Source organism: Pezoporus occidentalis, unplaced genomic scaffold (assembly GCF_034315485.1).
Source record: "Pezoporus occidentalis ecotype Australia unplaced genomic scaffold, CSIRO_AGI_Poc_V1 ctg127, whole genome shotgun sequence".
In the NCBI taxonomy this organism is placed as follows: Eukaryota; Metazoa; Chordata; class Aves; order Psittaciformes; family Psittacidae; genus Pezoporus; species Pezoporus occidentalis.
Genome location: NW_026913071.1, coordinates 403,729 through 424,165, shown reverse-complemented (window position 1 = coordinate 424,165; position 20,437 = coordinate 403,729). Strand labels below are relative to the sequence as shown.

The window sequence follows — 20,437 nt, the reverse complement described above, 5'->3', positions numbered from 1 at the left end:
TTTAAACTTCTGTTTCCTTCCTAACTAGGCCTACCACACACAATATGCTATCAAGAAAGCTGCCAAACAATTGAGTATTCCCAAAAAGCAAATGTATAGCCCCCTGTGAAAAACAAATATGATCACCTGAAATCTGCCATCAGCTGCACACTGTCCAGGAACTCAAAAGAGTTAAGAGAGACTTACAAGACCAGAACCTGGTGCATGAAGACAAGTTCCCAGGTTTCTTAATTCATGCTATTTACCAGCATAAATTTCCCTTTACATGAAATAATCCAGAATCTTAAATTCAATATATCTCATGTAACTGCCGGTATTATCAAATTCTCTTTAATAAGAACTAGTCTAGGTTTTTCAAATACTGCACAATAACCATCGGATTTTAAAACCTATTAGAAAAGTAATTGTCACAGAGTTAGTATGTTAACAAGAACATTTAAAATGAGGCTCCATTTAACCTATCCATCCCTTCAATAAGAAAACAGTGCAAATCACCAAATTATGCATATTTTATAGGATTCTCTTGGCTTTAAGCCCTTTGATCATACAATCAGTCCTCTACAAGAACCATTTTTAAAAAATCATGTACTCTAAATGCTATGTCAGAATGAACAGCAAAACGGGTTTTCATGATAAATCCTTCATATTCTGCTATAATCAGCATTTTGCAGGACTCCACAGATAGATTCTCTGGTAGCCCTTCACTTCCTTGTTTAGGAGGTCACTTTTCTGCACTATTTCTTTTTATAAAGCTCTATTTTTGACTGCTCTGGACTTTTGTTTACATATTGAGCCACCTGATGCCTCCAGGAGCCATATAGTTTGCTAATGAAGTCATTTTCTCTCTGCAACACATAGTGACTCCATGTAACTAAATGCTTCTAAACAGGACTTAGTATCTAAGGCAATCTGAAGACCACTCCTCTCTGTGTGGCAGAATTGAAAGAAACACAGTTCTGCTTTTCTCCGGTGGCTAACTCAAAGAGGACGGGGAAGGGGAATATAAAAGAGCACGAAAGTCTGAACATCACAATTTCAGAAATACAAGAGTTCACCTAATAGAGAGAATAAGGATTACTCCATTATTTCCTTCTCTTGGACAGCTGGGGGTTGACTGGGGGGGGGGGGGGGGGGGGGGCTGTTGGAAGGGAGACATTGGAAGTGATTATAGGATTTAGTTCACCTTTTTTTAAATGCTGATGGAACAAACTCCAGCATTTTGCTGGATCAGGTATAACATGAAGGAAAAGAACCCTGAAGCTAAAAACCAAATTCTTCCACAGCACAAAGCACTTTACTCAGCAGCACCTGCAGCTGCACTGTATGTATAGCTTTAGCCAATTACCTATAAATTTACTAGGACCTTCACTTCTGTGCTACACAAACTAAGTTACAGTGACACTAAACTGCTTTCTTTTGGTTAAAGAAAAAACAAAACTATGCAGGATTTAAAACAGTAAGAAAAGAGTATTTTTCCTTTAAAGCATTTTGACCCAAAGCGAGTGTTTCCTCTCAGGACAATTATCAATAAACATGACTAACGCTGTGTTACAAAACAGATTCTATCCTAACTTTCGCCATCAAAACAATCCCACAACTGTTGAGAAATCTGATTATACAGAATACTGGACATTTTACACGCTACAAAACACAGGTTACCACTACTCCCAGTCAAGGAGAGAAGCCTCATAATGAAGAGAAAGCAAAATCCCCTATTTGCCAAGATTTAGATGACTGGGATAAAGGCAAAAGAAAAAGGAGAAGCCCAACTCCCTGTGATCATTACTGCATCTGGTTAAAAATAAATGTCAGGCCCTGGTCAGTCAGGTATTTCTACATAAAAGTACATTTATTTTCATTCCCAATCAACACAAACTGCTAGACTAATGGATCATTCTGACCATTCAAACTGTCATTGAAACACATCTTCAATTTCAGTTTAATACTATCCCCTAATTAGGATGGAAACACTGAAAACACAGATCTAAATACAACAGCAAACCCTAAAGTGGTTTTGTCATATTTTTTTTAGGTACTAACCTAACATTATCTGTAATAGCTACTGGGTAATTACTGAGTATACATATACTACAGCTTAAGGTTCTCAGGTGTCAGGGTTTCAAGATTATTTTTATGCTTTCACTTAACATTATTTAACCTTGTATTTTTGTGCCCATCTCTAGAAATATTCTAAACTTTTAGCAGACAAAGCACAAGGCTTTGACAGGGTAAGTGTTAAAAATACTGTATTATAGTCATTTGTATGTTGTTTGCAGCACAATGCAGAATACTTCATGTATAAGTGAATCATCAGTCATCACAGAGAAGTTCTCAGTAAATTTATGGTTTCTTGCAATACTATCATGTACTGTTCCAGAAAACTGTTTTCTTAATTTTAGTTCCAAGAGCAGGGTCATTCATCATATCCTTAACCCCAACAACTACCACTGCTTTGAAGCGTGCAAACAACTGAAAAGAGTGACAGGCTGCTAACATCAGATATAGTTTTAAAAACATGAACAGCTGATTCAAATACACCTTTCTTGCTGTAGGTTTCAGAAACTAAACCACTAAAACAGAGTGAACCCTGGACTACATCTGATTAGCCAAAAATATAAAAGTTTAATATATTACCCTTTCCAAAATGTGTCACAATACATTAATAACAAGGCTGTAGCTACAAGACATTAATCCAAACCTTTAACATACGGCATTCTATGATGATTTAAAAATCTCTATGCATCTACTAATCATTACGAGTCAAGCAAGTGATACCAATCCCTGCTCTAACAACTTTGTAAAGCAAACTTTTGACAGATAGGGGATGGCAACCTGCCACCAGTTCCCAAAAAGTGTCTCCTTTCAGTCACATCACTGCATCAACACTTTCAAAGGAAAACTGGGGTGCTTCTGGGTAAAGATAGTCATAAGTCACTGAATGTTTCAGCAGTGAAACAATGATGGCACAATACTGCACATTCCTTATGCGCAAAATATTCCCACAGACATCTATAGGATTTCTGGAAATGAATGCAAAACCAAGTCTCGAGCAAACATGTTTTGCAACCCCAAATATAGTGACTTTAGAAATAGTTGGTGAAAAACTGCTTAAGCTTTCTTTTTTTTTTTTTCCCCTCCAAGCGCCTGTATGAACCTGTGGGCTGCAAGGAGTGGGAGACTGCAACACGGGTGAGTTAAAATTACACCGCATCGCAAACAGGCTTCACTATTTAATAAAGATGCGCTTCAGAACCCCTCTGCGAAGCAATCCCAACCACAAGATCTGTGCTACAGAAAGAACCTATTTTAAAGCCGAGCAGTCAAAGTATCGAGAGAGTGAACTGAGATGTGCTGCAATATTTATGCAGCCATTATAATGCAAATGCGTAAGGTATTAGAAAGGCTATTTGCATTGGTGCGCAGCCCCTTCAGTCTGCTACAATGCCAACAGAAGAACAATTAGGATGCATGCATAACAAAAAGCCTCCGACCACAGGGTAGGCAGGTTTGCTGAACCAGATACAATATCCATGGGATCAGCACGGCTCGGCAGAAATACTGTCTGCTGGATCACTCCAGAATATGAAGCATTTTAAGACACAAAAGCACACAGAGGATTAGCGTGGCAAAGGTAAGAGCAAGCTACAACCAACTTACTATGAGCACCAGTCGCATGTTTCTCAAGATGAACAACTGGGCTGGGGCAGAGCTCACCCTCCCCAGCGCTGCTCCTCTCTGCAACACCACTAACAGACAAAGAGCAAACTTTAGTCTAAAAAATACTAAAACAAACCAGCTGCATGCTTTCCTGAGGCAAAAAATACTCTCCAACGCGTTTTGTAACATAAAGGGAAGCAGGTGTGCAAATCAGGATCTAATGTACATCCACTCTGAAAAGAAGATGCTTTTGTGGAGAACCCGAAAGCAAAGAAATACTTCAAGTCTTTCCTATTTTTTTTCATGTACACCTTTAATAGTAAAACGGGACTAAAAGAACCAAGTATATAGATCGTTTGAAGAAGTCTGACCACGCATCCCAGTATTTATCCACACCAGTTCACAGTCTCTTGACATATTCTCATGCTAGTCAGCATGTCCACAATTATGATAGGCTCTGTTCTCTCATGTATTTCTCTTTGAGAGCAACACAAAAAAAGTACTTCTTAAACTGCAACAATCTTAAAACAGACTAAACAATGCAGTTTGAAATTACTTTTTTTGAAAGAAAATAACACTGCATAATTTCTTTACAAAATATATACATTATCTGTAGGTTAATAATGGAAAAATTCTTAGTAATTAAAATTCCCCTTTTACCTGGAGACCATTGTTTTGCTGTATGGAAAATGCCTTTATTGAACCAAATCTGGTGTCGGAGAATGCCCAGATTTAATAGTATGTTACATCTATTTCACAACACCATCAAGCCCAAGCAACGCAGCAAAAAACAAGCAAATTAAGGTCACTAGCTAATACTGCAAACATTACCTGCTCATTATACAACCTGTTACATTTTATCCCGGTACATTTTGTAACACAGCAAGACTACTGTACCAAACAGACTAGAATATGTCAGCCGGTACAATTATAATGTAAACAAGGGCTCTTTTTGTCTCTGCAATCTAGTTACAACTGGCTGTGTAATCTTCACTACCGTGTCCTTCCCAGCCCTCTCTCACACACACAAAACCCATCAGAAAGAGAAAGAACAGAAATACCTCCTCTGAGATGCAGTTGCATGCAGTAAGAATAAATACAAGGTATTACAATGACAGGCAGGAAAGCAAGCATCACTTCAATTACGGGAGGATAATAAGAAAATCAAATAAAAAGCAAACAGCCTTGAAGCATTTTGGGTGGGAAATGCCAATGGCCAAGCTGAGTGAGAGGGTATAGAGCACTGGATGGGGGTACTTGTTATGGGCCACAAACTGCCCTGCACCCAGGAAAAGCAGAGTCACCCAAAAGGCAGGGAAAAGGTAGGCATCAAGGGTGAGCCATCCTGGGGCCAAGGCTTGCAAGAAGGGGCAAACACTGCCTTCCCCTTCCTCCATGCATGCAAACTTTCATCTTTCTTCACACACGAAGGAGAACCTGCTGCTAGAGAGACCCATCCTATTTTAGAGCCCACCCAAATTTCTCCACAATAGTATTTTGGAATATCTGGTTTCTCTTAACGCAGTTTTATTTCCTTATCAACATTTTAAACCGTCCCAAAAGTCAGCCCGGTTATTTGCAGGGCTTCCTCAAGCTTTGTCAAGACGGGATCACAAAATGTGATCCTTCACGTTCATAACAACCACAAAATACTTTTACAGCCTCAATTCAATTAACATGCAGGAGTACCATGCACACACGTAAGCAGCACATGCATCCAGCTATTGCAGGGGTGCTGCACAGAGGTCAGCTCATGCAGTGACAAGCTGGGACTGCCACACACACACCCCGCTTCAGCAGAAACATTCTTTTCTAGAAAGCCACAGCCAAGTCACAATGAATCCCAGGGTTTCCTGAAAGGCACACGCACAGCGATCCTCCAAGCAATTCATTTCTGTGCACAGGCTAAGGGTGCAGCTGGAGAAAATATTCCTCGTCTGAAGGAATCCCTTCAAATCACACAGAATTCCTGGAGGAGAATACACCCGTCAGTGCGATTTAAGTGTCAACATAACAAAGGAACGCCCCTCCCAGCACCTCCTGCCTTACAGATATGTCACGCTGGAAAGAAAAACTAGACTGGGAAGAGCAGCTATTGGCAATCAGCACTGTTTATCAACCCTACCCTTGCCATCACCCCTAAGAGAAAACGTTGGGGATTGTTTCACGTTTCTAGAAAGAGCAGAATAGAGGGATGTGGCAGAAGACAGCATCCTCTTTGAGGAGTCCTCGGCATTCCTCAAAGGAATGCTGTGGACACAAGGAGAGCTTTGTCTGGAATCATCCTTCTGTATTACAAGATTACATATAAAATTGGGTTTGCCTGATGTACATGTTTTGCCTTGCCACACGTACAGAAACCCTGACGGCTGACAAACACCAGCCTAAAACAAAAGGAGTCCAGCTTCAAATTAGTAATCTCCCATTTTACTCATCCAGAGCAAAGAATAATTACATCCAAAGCCAGAACAGTCAAACTCAAATCAGTCAACAGGAATTAAGAGGATAAGAGTGTTACTAAAATTAAAATGTACTCACAACAGTGTAATAACAAATTCATAGGATACAGTAAATCCTCCCCAAAACCACAGTAGGATTATATCAAGATCACTATACAACATATGCCTGAAATATGGCTGTAAATAAGTGTAACTTAATTTGACCACCACCTACTTTAAGCCCTTGATTTTATAAATAGAAGCATCCCATAATGACTAGTGATTATAAAAAGGCAGTTTACAAGGTAAAAACAACAACAAGCAGAAAGTCAAATGTGTAAACAAGAAACGGGAGAAAAATCATGAAGGTAATTACTAAAACCACCTTAATTTCTGCTCTGATAGACAAAAAAAAAACCAGCCAAGTCCTGCAGCAATGACAACACGCACAATTACAACTCCTTGATCATGAATATTCTGCCTCAAAAGTGTCTGCACATGTGCAGAGCCGAGTTGAACGTATGCTTCCACAGTCCCAGCTCAACCACGTCAGTTAAAAACCACTAGCACTACTTCAGCACTTCATAGTTCCCTCCTCACACACGGCGACTTTCTACTCCGTGTCCATACCTGCGGGTAAAGTAAAGCGGCGACAGTTCCACCAAACTTCAGCTCTGATGAATTCCTGCACAGCCCACACCCAGTCGCGATTTTAGTCAACAGCCGTTCACCCCACCTAAAATTACTACAGCTTTTTAACCGTTTCCTAGAGAAAGATACATACAACTCGGTGAAAACACCTTCTACGGCCACACATGGCTGTCACACACCTTTCTCTGTAACACCTCTCCCGTTTAAACACTGGCAAAAATCACCTGGCTAAGCAGGAAGGCGATGACTTTTGAAAGGAGGCTCTGCCTGTCCGTCTCCATCAGAACTGCCACAATAAATTCATCGGGTGAAACAGGAAAAGAACCTCACGCCTATAGGAGAGGGTGGGGGACAGCACTCACACACACAGAGGCAGATGTAATCATTACGCTGAGCGCCAGTGCCATTACACACACGCGAAGTCCCTCAGATTTCTCTTAGCCAGCTCTCGGCACCGGGAGCTGGAGGGGAGGAGGAGAGGTGAAGCTGTAAAGCGGAGCTTCCTCCTTTCTTTCTGTTGTTGTTGTGGCGGCGGCTGGTCGCTGCCATCGCCCGGCAGCGCGGCGGAGCGGGGCAGCCCTGCCGCCAAGCCCAGCGGGTCGACCGCCCGCCCCGGCCCCGCCGCTCGCAGCGGGCGGCCCCCAGCCTGGCCCGGCCCGACCCGCCCCACCTGCCCGGGGCCCGGCAGTGCCGGGCGGGGCTGCCCCGCCGGGGCACGGGAGCGCGCGCGCGCACACACACACACACACACACACACACACACACACTCGCGGGGTGCCGGTGCCGGGAGCCCCGAGGGCTGCCCCGCTGCCTCCCGCCACCACCCCCCCGCTCTGAGGCGGCACGGGGCACGCTCCCCGCGCGGTTACCTGCTGCCCGGGCCCTCCCCGCCTTTGTGCCCGCGGCCTCCCGCCTCCCCCGCCGCCGCCGCCGTTCCCGGCCGCCGCCAGGCCCACCCCGCCCGCTGTCAGCCACTGCCTCAGCCCTGCCCAGGCGGCGGCGCCAACCCCCCCCCCCCCGCCCCAACCAGCCGCGGCCCCGAGCCCGGCTGCCCCGTACCGTGCGGCTCCGCCATCCTCCCGAGGCAAGCTCGGACCCCCCCTCCCCACCCGCCCCTGCCGGCCACCGTCTGTGCGCACCGAGCCGTCACGGGACTGCCCGCCCACCGCCCTCCCGCCGCACACCGGGGGCGGGCCCGCCGCGGCGCGGAGCGAGCGAGCGACCGCTTCCAGGTTACGGCGCCGCCGCCATCTTGGCGGCGGGCGGAAGTGGCCCGGTTGCCCCTGGCGACGGTGAGGCGGCGGGGAGGGGCCTGTGCCGGCCTGTCGGTCCCGGGCGGGCTGAGGCCGGGCTCCCCGCTCTCTGGGCCGCTTGTCTCGGGGTCCCGTAAGCCCCGGGGGGCCGGGCCGGGCCGGGCAGCCGCCGCCCCTCAGAGCCCGCCGGTGCAGCTGCAGGGCAGCCTCAGCAGGTAACCGGCCCTGCGCGGCCTCACACCGGAGCCTCCCTGGCAGCGCATCCCCGCCGTGTCACCGCTGAAACTAGTGTGGCGATTGCCCTGAGTGAGGAGGGCGGCCCGTAGCTCTGCCGCTCACTGACTACACCTCATTGAAGTGTTAGAAGGTACAGGAACTGTTCTCCCGCCAGCCCAACCGTTTAACTGGAGAGTTTGTCCCCAGGCCAGAGGATCAGACGTTCTAACGTGAGGAGTGGGTACAAAACAGGTTTCAGAGCCCTGCGTGTGTCACACAGCTACCCCGCACTTGCTGCTGGTCACCTTTAGCTACTGAGACATCACCAAAGAGGTGGAGCAGGGCACTGCAGCATTCCCGTGTTTCCTTCCTCTACAAAGTGAGAACCATCCCCATTTGACACCTACTATAACCTTGCACCAGTGTGCTGACTACTCTTTCCATAGGAGATGCTTTAAGCTAAGCACAACCAAGCTCGCTTGCAAGGAACACGTTGGGGCCTCAAGAAATGGCAGTAGCCATTCAGAAGGTGGCAACCACACTTCCATGTTGACAAATATACTCCAGTGTGCAGAGCATCTGCGACCAGTCATCATTTGAGTTCAGATGGGATTTAAAAGCAAGTTCTTTGAAGACTTGTTATAACAGATCTTTCGGTATTTTGCTGAGAAAGGTTTAGCTTTTTAATGCTAAGTTCTCAGGTGGCTGCAATCAGTTCCCCTTTCAAGCTTAGATGGATTCTGCACTGCAGTAGTAGCTCAACATTCTAATTTCTAAAACACATTAGAGCCAGTGGGAATCTACTAATTGGTCTCAGTACTTGCTGGTCTGGACTGGTCCCACTGTCTCATATTAAAAAGGAACAGCAGCAACCTCAGCAGAATCAAAACCATGAGTAAATTTGGGAGCCATTTCCTACATCAGATAGTCAAATCTAAGTGCTATTTCCATCAGGTTCTTCCAGCCTCTGGCAACCATCGAGGCTAGTTTCAGTGAAACAAAGCTACTCATATTTGGTTATCTGGGTTCTGCCAGTTTCCTTTGTGTGATTCTTTGGCAAGCCAGAGAGTTCAATGTTGCTATTTTACTAATAAATGCTGGAGAGCAGTTAAAAACAGAACTGGCTTTTTATCATAATGGGTCACAGGGCAGAAACCAGGTACCAGGTGTAATTTTAGTATTTCTCACAATGGCTGGATGTTTATTTGTTGTCATTATTCAGTAAAGCCCTCAGTGCAGACAGTGCACCCATCCCCCACAAGACATGAAAATACAGCTTTGCCCTGAAAGCTTGGAGTCTGAAAGATTTTTTTCCTCTGTTGTTTATTTGAACACACACAGGTGTCTACATACACCTACATCTTCTGTACTATAGATCAGCCCAACATAGGAAGGGCATGGACCTGTTTGAGCAAGTCAGGAGGAGGCCACGAAGATGCTCCGAGGGCTGCAGCACCTCTGCTCTGGAGACAGGATGATAGAGCTGGGCTTGTTCAGCCTGGAGAAGGCTCCAGGGAGACCTTAGAGCAGCTTCCAGTACTTAATGGGAGCCTACAAGAAAGCTAACAAGAACGTATAGAGGATACACGCCAAGTGTACTCCGGTTCTGTGAGAGATTTTACTTCTGCTTCTATTCAATTCACTTTCAAAATTTGATTTGAAATCTAAAAAAAAATACTTCTTTATACTAAAAAAAAAAAAAACCAAAAAACTGATTTGCTCTTCTTATGAGAAAACATAAAACCAAAAAGCTGATATAAAGCAGAGCAGGACAATTGTCACTAGACAAGGATTCAGCCAAGAAATTTACAGATAGCTCCACCCTTGTGCTGCAATTCCTTAAATATGTCCTAGGAGATTAGACTGATACTACAGTAATACTCGTGCCAACAATGAGAACTAGCAGACATTTTTGTAAAGGCAGAATTCATACACGCAAGATTTGTTTTTAATCTGCACAAATGGAGTAGTTAATTTTATACCCTCCTACTGGATGCTGGAGAGCTCAGCTCCAACCTACTCCCAGCCTCCACCAGCAGTGTTTGTCCCCAAATCTTCATCAACACAGACCTGGTCCAGTGTAGAAGGTGAATGTAAGAGTCATAACCCTAGAAGTCTTAAAGGTCTCTCAGGATCAGGACACTGCACTGACAGGTCACTAGTGGTGTCCCTCAGGGCTGTTAGGGCCAGTGTTGTTTAACATCTTCACTGATGATCTGGATGAGGAGATCAAGGGCACCCTCAGTAAATTCGTGGACAACACCAAGTTGGGCAGGAATGTTGATCTGCTGGTGGATGGGAAGGCTCTACACAGTGATCTGGACAGGGTGGATCGATGGGCTGTGGCCAACGGTTTGAGGTTCAACAAAGCAAAGAGCTGGGTCATGCACTTGGGCCACAACCACCCCATGCAATGCTACAGGCTTGGGGAAGAGTGGTTGGAAAGCTGCTCAGTGGAAAATGACCTGGAGGTGCTGATTGATGGCTGCTGAACATGAGCAGCTTGTGCTCAGGCAGCCAAGAAGGGCAACAGCATCCTGGCCTGTAACAGCGATAGCTTAGCCAGGAGGGCCAGGGCAGTGATTATCCCCCTGTACTCAGCACTGGTGAGGCTGCACCTCAGGTACTGGGTTCAGTTCTGGGCCCCTCACCACAAGAGAGATACTGAGGTGCTGGAGCAGGTCCAGAGGAGAGCAACAAACATGATGAAGGGCCTGGAGAATAAGCCTTATGAGGAATGGCTGAGGGAACTGGGGTTATTTAGTCTGGAGAAGACAAGGCTCAGGGGGGACATTATTGTTCTCTACAACTACCTGAAAGGAGGTTGTAGTGAGGTGAGGGTCAATCTCTTCTCCCAGGTAACAAGCAATAGGACAAGAGGAATTGGCCTCAAGCTGTGCCAGGGGAGGTTTAGATTGGATATTAGGAACAATTTCTTCACAGAGAGGGTGCTCAGACATTGGAACGGGCTGCCCAGGGCAATGGTGGAATCACCATCCCTGGAAGCGTTCACAAACCGTGCAGATGAGTCCCTCAGTGCCATGGGTTAGTGGTGGCCTTGGCAGTGCTGGGGTAATGGTTGGACTGGATGAGCTTAAAGGTCTTTTCCAACCTACTTGATTCTATGATATTTTGAACCTTGTGGTATTGCACCTGAGTATCTCTCCTCAAAATAGATCCACAGGCAGTATGTAAGAGGTTCCTCAGCTTCATTGCCCAAAAAAAACCCATAAAACTGTGTGAGGATCTTGAATTACTGCCATTCACACTGAAATAAACAGGAGGGGAAATATAATTAATGAGCATTTCATAACCTACGTGCATATGTGTTCTGAGTTAAGGTCTCACTAGCAGTTTCATTTGGACATAGCCTAACTTTTAAATACTTGGCTTTTCAACCTTCATAATGTTCCTTTAACACCTGTTCCGGAAAGGGACAACTATCAGTATAGGATCATGCAACATCACAGCACATCTATGGGTCATCAGCCATGCTGGTACCTTTGTGTGTCCAACACAGACCTCTGCCCTTTTCACTTGAAACAGCAACAGCAGAGTGTTATCCTCCACCTAAACCAGCAGCAGAGAGGGATGAGTGTTGGAATTTGGATTATTCAGTGGATTCATAAGACCATTCCTAAGGTTATTTAGTATTTGCACAGTTGTTTCAAGCATGTTTCTACAACGCAGTGTGATTTATTAGGCGCTAGCTCTTACACAATGAACTAAAACAAAGCAATTAATTAGCTGAGCTTGCTTAAGCTGACCACAAGATCAATCTAGCAACTTTAGAATCATCTTTGACTGAAGTCAGTTACCTCTGATACCATAGCCCCACTTGTCTTTGCTTAATTTAGTGGCTGCCAGACTAATGAATTGACCCTTTCTCTCGTGGTCATGTGGCCTTTTCACTACCTCCTCCCAACTGTACAATTCTTGTCATCTCATAGAAGAAAGCCTCCCTCCTCCCCCAGGCAGGCAGGCAGCTGCTGCTGCCTTGGCCAAGGACACTCGGTTTGAGCTGTTTCTGTGCTGTGGGCTGGGGCAGACAACACAAGAGGCAAATTCTTTGCTGGCTAAGCCAATGTGAAGGCCAGCCTCGGGGAAGCTCTGCTCCGCTTCCAGCTCTGGAAGCCAGGATGTCCCTGCCTCTCACAGCTCTCCCCTGCTACTCTGTTCCCATCCCTGTGCCTGACCTCCAGTTTCAGACTCTGATCACTTGATCCTTCCTCAGGCTGTTTCTCCTGTCTTAGCCTCCAACAGGGCCTTCAACTTTGGTTCCCCACACCAGCTCCTAGTTCAGTCTCTTGTCTGGTTCTTCATCTCACTGCCTATCCCCCTAACTTTCCTGTCTCTTCTTGTTTCCTTTTACTGGCAAACTGAATTCCCCTGTGTCTTCCCTCCTCTGCTGCCAGTTCCTTCCCAGCCAGTCTCAGTATAAAACTCCTCTAATTCCCAGTTTCAGTTTCCCTGTGGATCTGAATCTCCCTCTATCACTTCTCAAACCTCCAAGTTCCCAGTCCTAGGCTTTATCTTCCTGTCATCTACACCTTAATCGACCCAGACCTTCCTGCCCTATCCTCTTTCTTTCCCTTCTCTTGAGTCATCAGTTTACCAGAAGTTTGGCTTCAGTCTCTTAGCCAAGGGCTGCAACAGGTTTAGTCGTTCTGGGGGAAAGAAACATGCTTTCAAGGCTGATAGCACAAGAAAGCCCATTTCATTTTATGAGCATCAGGAAATCAGGAAAACAGTGTTTGCCTTTGTCACTGCTTTTTTACCTTCCCCTTGAATGTCACCTTGGCTCCACTGTTACTATTATGAATATACAAAAACTGGGAAAGCTGGAATAGTTGGCACAACTCAGGAGCTGAAGGGGAGAGAGAGAGGGCTCCTGGCACAGACACCATACCTGGAGGATGCACACAGGCTTTCAGAGCCATGTCAGTGCCTAGAAGCCAATACTCCAACAGCACGGCTGACAGCAAGAGCGATCGCATTGAAAACAGACACTGCCCCACCAGAGCAAAAGCTGCTGCTTGGTGCAATATGCTGCTGCAATACAAAGAAGGATGCAAAGAAGGGGAACCTTAAAATGTGGTTCGCTGTTGAGGGGCTACAGTACAGTAAGATGTTGCTATTTTTACTGTCTGTTCCTTTTACGCCTTCAGAGCCAGGTCTGCTTACTTGAGTGACATGAATCTACTTTCACTTTTTCCTCCAGTTGGTTCTAGAAAGCAAATGCAATGATAAAAGGACAACATTTGATTAAGGTACCTGTGTTCTTAAAACCAAGCAGCATGATTTAGGGTTGTAAAACTACCATGTAAAAACAGTTCTGGTCCTGACAGCTTCAACTTTGAACTCATTAGCCACCTATCTCTGTCTATGAGGCTTGTTAGCAAGTTTTTCAACAGACTTCCTAGGTCTTACAGGAGCTCTTGCAGGTGGAAAGACAGGACATAGCAATACTGAGACAGCACATCCAGAATGCCACACATAACATGATTTTCTCTTCTTTACTTGTATGTACACAAAGCTTTCAAATATGTGCTGTGTCCTAACTGCCCCAGGGCCGGCAGCTCTGCAGTTTATCTAGTGCAAGGGAAAACTGCAAATCCAGCAGGCTATCAAGCAAGCTAATCTTCAATTACACAAACAGAGAGTCAACCAGTTCAAACAATTTATCTTTCAAAGTCAACACTACAAACAACAGAAACAAGTAAGAGCTTTTTCGTTCACAGCAGAAAATAAACTGTACTTTTTTAGTGTAGATATTCTAGACAGGATAGTATCAGCTGTTAGAAACTCCTACTTTTCTCTGCAGTGAAAGACAGGGCAAATTAAAGGCTTCAGTTGTCTGTACTTTGAAAAGAAAGAAAGGCTGGAATGAAAAACTCAGCTAAGCTGAAACAGATGCTGATTACAGCCAGGCCATCCCTAAAGAAACTAACCTTTCTTGACTCCATTTCATTGAAAATCCTTTTTTGACATCCCAGAGTAACTCGAAGTGACAAAGCAGGATGCAACAGGACATTCTGTACTCTGTGGTGCACAAGCTTCTCTTAGCTAGGGTGTGTAGCACCTGAATTTCCAGAGGCAGTGTGCCTTACTAAGGACTAACCATGCCCAGGACTAGCATAACTCCCACAGTTAAGGAGCAAGAGGGGATGGGTATTCACAAAAGCTGGTTTAACTCTACAGAGGTTAAGCTTCCTCTGCAGTCAATAAGATAAGCCTGTGCTTAGGCACTATGAATCGTATTCTGAAGAGATCACTTTTTCCATTGACCTCACGCAGGCCCTGGGGAGTTGAGCTTTCCAAGGGAAAAGCCACTTCCTCCCCAGGAAAGTGCATTCAATCCTAAGTGGCTGTGGGTTCACCAGCCTTTTACATGCCACACATTGCTGTTGGACTCCGATGCTGTGTGAGCACTGCAGATCTGCATGCCTGCAGGTGGTACAAGACAGCCTTCTAAAACTGGCTGGCACCAATGATCTGGTATGGTGTGGCTTGGGTTTCGTTTACACTGCATGTTGTTTCATGCCTTCAAAGGTCCATGGAAGATTAGTACCAGGCTGACTGGTATGGCACGGTATGTAGGAATGCAAGCGGAGCCCAAGTTTTTCTCTGCTGAACAAGGGCATAGCCTACCTCCAGCCCGCATAAAAGAGGGAGCAGCCTTCTACTTCCCCACTGTCCTCTCTGATCTTCCAGTCCTCAAAAGCCACAACAGGGTAGCAGTGTAGCCAGTCCCTTAAAGAGAGAGCCTGAAGACAACCAGTTCCGTACTGTTACCGTTTTTAGCTGATAAAGGTGTGAAGCTGAAGGAAGGAGGCTCCAGCAGTTGCCAAGGAAGAGTAAGGTCCCTGGCATTGGTAGCCTCAGAAAGGCAGAACAACTTTATTACAATTCCACTCATCTGTGTCCTAAAAGTGACTGGGAGTGGCAGCACATCCATGCTGAGCTGTGTGAAAAAGCCAGCTGCCCCATGCCCAGGCAAGTACTATTGCCAGCAGGTTAACCAAGGCTATGGGCAGAAGCAGTTTTACCTGGGATTACATCTTGTCACTGCTGCAAGCTCCACTGCCTGAAATGTGGAAGAAGATGAATAGGAGAGGTCCCAGGAAAACAAACAAAGAACCAACCCTCATTTGCATTCTCACAAAGAGGAAAAAAATCTTTAGAAGTAATTTGGAAAGGGAAAATTGAGGTGGAATAAAATATCTGCCTGTTGGTCTCAATAGCTGCAGCTCTGCTATCTATTTTCCCTCCCTATTCCAGACTGTCAGCAGGAATTGAGTGTTCTCCTGGAGCCAGGGATGGATTTCCTAAATGGTGACAAATAGCAGTAAAGCCTGAAGTCAATTCCACAGTGAAATCATTATATAAATTGCTCTTTCCTGCAGGAAAGAGATGGATGAAAAATAAAACAAACCAGAAAACAGTATGAAATGAGTAATCTTATTGTTCAGCTATGGGAAGTGAGAACAACAACCCCAACAATGGTGCTGGTTCTATCAGGCGCTACCAGGAGGAGTACACCTGTAAAGGAAAATGTTAGTTGAGGATTTCTGAAATACAAAAAACCCTGAAAACAAAATAATTCAGGTGCACAACCATATTCCAAAAGGACATCATGAAACTCCCTCAGCCGAGAGCAATGAAAACTACAGAGCAGAATGAGTGCGAGCCACCCTGATATTCATTATTGCTGTGGCAGTGCACAGGAGCCTCGATCTTGATCCTGTGTGCGGGGTGCTGTGTTCTGATTCAGAGACTGAAAGCTAAATGGAAGACCAGGAAAATGACATACATTTGTCACAGATGCAGGGAGCATGAGGAAAGAAAAGCAGTCAGTGTGCTGCTGAGTTTTTTTATAGGCCATACAGACAAGGAGAGCTTTGGAGAGAGCTCTGGAAGAGTATTTTTAAAACACACATCAGTAAGGGTTCAGCTGCAAGCCTGGGAGGAAGCTTAGGGCTGTTTGAAATGGCAACAAGTAGGCAGTGGAACTGGTCCTCATGAGCTGATCTCAAGGAAGAGCTGATATCCCAGTAATCCTCTGAACAAGATGAACAGTGATGGGATAGGGAGAGACTGGTTCCATCCCACTTATGCTCTGAAAGAGATGAACAGGGATGGGATAGGGACAGACAGGTCTCTAAGAGGCAGGCGTCTGACACACAAGAGAAGAGAGTTAGTAGACAGAAAAGAAAGAAGCGACACAGAGCGAGGAGCTCAGAACAGTCCTGCATTGTGAGGACAAGGGCTTGGTTATTCAAGAGTTTTCTTTCCCCCTCGTTTCCCAGAGGGAGGAGCGGTGTTTCAAGGGCAAATAATACAATCACTTGACTGTGTTGAGAGATTTATGGTCTGACTTTACCATGTGTTAAAATATTGATTCTCTTTCTAACATATGCTTTAGATATTGACATTATCTTTTCTATACAGAAGACTGACTTCTGCAAACAAAAGCTGGGACTTTATAGTAGGATCCAGTGATGCTGGATAAATACAAAGTGACGTAAGTGAAGCACAAGTCTCAGATTTTTTCTGCTCAATTAAATAAAGATAGCAAGAGAGACACTGAGCAGTGTGTGGCAGTGAGTAGCTGGAGTAATGAAACAATAATATGACAGACGGTGCATTTACGGGCAATTACAGCATGCCTCTGCTGGCACTTTAAGGCACAAGGCCAAAGACTTCAGCGATTCAAACCACACAAGTAGAGCAGTAACCCCCTGGAAATGCCAGCATAGAGCATCTGGCTTGGGAGCCCAGGGCGGGACTGACACTTAGCAATGAGCCAGGCAGCCAGGTCTCTGCATTTACCGGGCATTACTGCTGGAGATAGAGCAGCATGTCAAAAAGCTATTTCTGTGTCCCTTGGATAATACATTTCCAGGCACTTTTATGTAAGTAGCAGTGAAAGATAAATCTCCACACTGAATAAGGACGTCTCCTTCTTGCCTTGTGAGTACAGCTTGAAGACACCACTGCATCAGACAACAGATTTAAAATAAATAGATTCGTAAAGCTCAACTAAAAGAAATCACTCATCTGTCAACTCCCTTCCAAAAAGAGGACTGGGTTAAACATCAGGATGTCAAGCTCCAGGCCTTGAAGGCATTTGGGATTCCCTCAGGCTTTCTGTTCTCCACCTTACCCCACCCAGTAAACACAAACCACCTCCACCTCCTGTCTCCACAGAAGATGGGCTCTGTATCTCATGGTACCACTCAGCAGCTTAAGGGGACAATTGCATGCAACCTGCATGTGTATTTTTGAAAGCACTGGTATGCATTATTCAACACACATCACAGGCATGCTGGTACACTACATTTCTGACCATCTCAGCACATACAGACATGAAACAAGCTCTGAATTTTTAGGAAAGAAGGAAAAAGAGAGAGATCTGCCTGGAAAGTAAATGCAGATCAGATGTTGTTAAAAACTTCTTAAACTGCCAACAGAGTATTTACTTAAACTCAGAACAGAAAGTCACCTTCAAGATGGGTGATTCTCATGAAAGTGGCTTTATTTTTAAACACCCCATGTCTGGACCTACATGATTATACGGGACTCTGAACCAGATTTTTGTTTTTAAAGCAAGGACTTGATTCCAGACTTTCTTCTCAGATGGAAAAGAAATGGAAAACATGCACTTGAAAGGCTCAAAAAGCAGAATGAAAACAAAAAGCATTTAAAATGCATAAAGACAGAACCCAAGCCTCATAAACAGCTGGGACCGGCAACATTGCTTCACCTAAATGCTTTTTTCTTCTACTTAGTAGGAGATGTTTCCCAAGACTTAAAGTAAGCGTTGTTTTGTATCTGCAGGGCTTTCAGCAAGCAGCTGCCACGTTATGAAACTCTCTGGATTCCAGCAATGCACATCTCTGCTGTCTGCTGCACTCGGGGTATCTGGGAAGAGGGGGAGGAAAACAAGCTTATCATTTATGAAGTTATTGCTGGGTTTGTGGTTGCAAGGCTTTCTGCAGTGTACAAGAATAACTTGTTTATGACTTCAGTAAAATAAGGATACACAACCTAGAGCACGTGGTCCTCTCTGTGGGTACCGCTCTCATGCTTTGCCAAGTAACACTAGGGTTTATCCAAAGTTGAAGTCTCAGGGCTTTAGGAAGGGGAATTAGGTCCTCAATGCTACACATTCCCCTCCTCTGAACTATAGCTAGCACCACCCTAGTGAATAAATAACAGCCTTACTCAAAGCCAAACCATTCCTGTCTTTAAGGATATGAAGCTGCAGACAATGCCATTGCCTCTCTCATCCAGTCCTTCCAGTCCTGAAGGTGGTGACTATGCTTTCTTTTCCAATGGAAAGAGGTGCCTTAAAAGCAGACTTACTAGAGACTGTCAAAACCAATCTCCACAATCACACCTGTCCCAGTGCTATCAGCTTTCCAGACAGGCTTGCCAAGTTGGCATTTGCCTAGCTAAGAAGATGGGTTCAGCACACAATGCCAGGTTCTACTTCTTGGTCACTAAAATGCTCAAGTAACAAACTGAGTTGACCATTGTTTCTCACCACCAAGCAAACAAACTCCATTGGCAGGAAAACTGTCCTTGGAAAGTGATTCCTTGCATGACTGAGATGAGCTCTGACTGCTATAGACACCAATCCTCACATGATGCTGGACTCTAGGGGGTCATCAGGACACTGTCAAAAACCCTTGCGTACAATCTGATTTCAATGCCTTGCTTTCAGTCCACCTTCTGTTGCTCTGCAGGCCATGCTTGTTAATACAGGAATAACTGTGCAAGTGCAAGATTTTCAGTCATAACTGGCTTTTCAGTTCATTTTTAGGCACAGCCATATATAAGATGCTGGATCAAACAAAGAAACAACTGCCAAATAACTGATTTTCAATTTGCACACACTGTTTACGAGCAAACATCCACAGTGTTCACAAATCAGTCCGTAGCCTTTTCCCTTCCAATCAGTATGAAATACTAATTGGCAGACAGATTAGCATGCCAGACAAAAGAGCTTTTCCCATTGAAATCAGTGGGAATTCTCCTATGCACTTCAAAGGGTAGAGAAGGCTGTTCCCAGCAAGGACGTCCATTTTATTTCTGACCTGAAAGCAGAAAATGTGAATCACAACAAAGTGGCCCGAAGCACAAGTGTTGTCCTTGCTGACCACACAACAGACAGGACACAGGAGATGTGCTTCCACCCTCTGCAGGTTCTCTGCTGGCCTCCAACCCAACAGGCAGGTGAGACTTGGAGTGAGGTGGAAGCAGGCTACCTGAGGGACTGTCAGTTTCCTACCCTAGGTTTTCCTCAGAGGAAAAAGGAAATAGTTCTGGAACAATGGCAGGAGGATGCTTTAAATAACTATCAGAGAGGTGCCGCTTACTGGAAGCTGGGAGTTTTACCACAGGTCTCTTGGCAAAAGGCAGGCTTGGATCCCATAGCTGGTGGGTCCACAGTGTGGTAGTGCCCGAGAGAGCAAAACCACCGTCATTGATCAGCAACAGCCACGGTCTCCCTCATTTTACCCATCCACAACCAGTCGCAGTGCAGTAGTAAGAAGGAAGCTCTCAACGTGGGAACAAGCGAGGAATTGCTACAGCCTGCTGCGGCTGCGTTAGCAGGATTATGAACCTTTACTGCCAGTTCTGAAGCAAAGGGCACGAGGCAGGCAATGTGTGCAGGGCATCAGCAACGTCTGAAACTACAGCACACCCGGGTGCTGTGCACAGGCAGTGAACCTTCCTCCACCGACCCTGGGCCGGTTATTCTGAGGGAACTGCTGCCACCAGCAAATGACCTCCAAAGGCGAGCCCGGTGGCGGTGGAGGGGATCACAGGTGCACTGGCTGAGCAGGCTCGGCGACATTTAAACCCTCGGTGTTTGAAAGACGCCGGCTTTTACTACTGTTTACATGCTGAACAGCAGGATGATTCACGCCTCACATCCCCGGGCGCTGCCTTGCAACGCAAAGCAGAACCCGCACGCCCTGGCCCAGCCGGTCGATGGACGGTGTCCGCTCTGAGGCGCAGGCCCGGCGGGGCGGGGAGGCAGCGGCAGGCAGCGAGAGCGGGCAGGCCCGCGCAGGTTGCAGCACGCCGCTCCACCGAGGGGCCCCGGCCCGGCCGCCCCGCGCCCGCGCCCCCGCCCCGGGTCAGCCGCGCTCCGCGTCCCGCTGCCCGCCCGTCCCTACGGCGGGTGGTGCGGCGGTGGCGGCCAGCACC

At 45.9% G+C, this 20,437-nt stretch overlaps 1 protein-coding gene and 2 long non-coding RNA genes across 7 annotated transcripts in view; all 3 read right to left on the bottom strand.

Moving 5' to 3' along the window:
- The window catches only part of SHOC2 (SHOC2 leucine rich repeat scaffold protein), a 70,620-nt gene extending 62,602 nt beyond the window's left edge, over positions 1 to 8,018 (bottom strand). The window contains exon 1 of one of the 5 annotated variants that reach the window (XM_062607841.1): positions 7,886 to 8,018. The gene's annotated coding sequence lies outside the window, so the exon portion shown is untranslated. Of the gene's footprint in view, positions 1 to 6,725; positions 6,883 to 7,135; positions 7,306 to 7,805 lie in introns of those variants that run through there. The other 4 variants (XM_062607844.1, XM_062607840.1, XM_062607842.1 and 1 more) reach the window with 4 other exon arrangements.
- A 9,714-nt stretch (positions 8,019 to 17,732) lies between these two features.
- Positions 17,733 to 20,284, bottom strand: LOC134158170 (uncharacterized). Its single transcript, XR_009962625.1, has 2 exons — positions 20,152 to 20,284; positions 17,733 to 18,139 (listed from the first exon to the last, which is right to left on the bottom strand). It is a non-coding gene; the product is annotated as an uncharacterized LOC134158170 (long non-coding RNA).
- Positions 18,546 to 20,040, bottom strand: LOC134158169 (uncharacterized). Its single transcript, XR_009962624.1, has 2 exons — positions 19,600 to 20,040; positions 18,546 to 18,991 (listed from the first exon to the last, which is right to left on the bottom strand). It is a non-coding gene; the product is annotated as an uncharacterized LOC134158169 (long non-coding RNA).
- Positions 20,285 to 20,437: the final 153 nt, after the last annotated feature.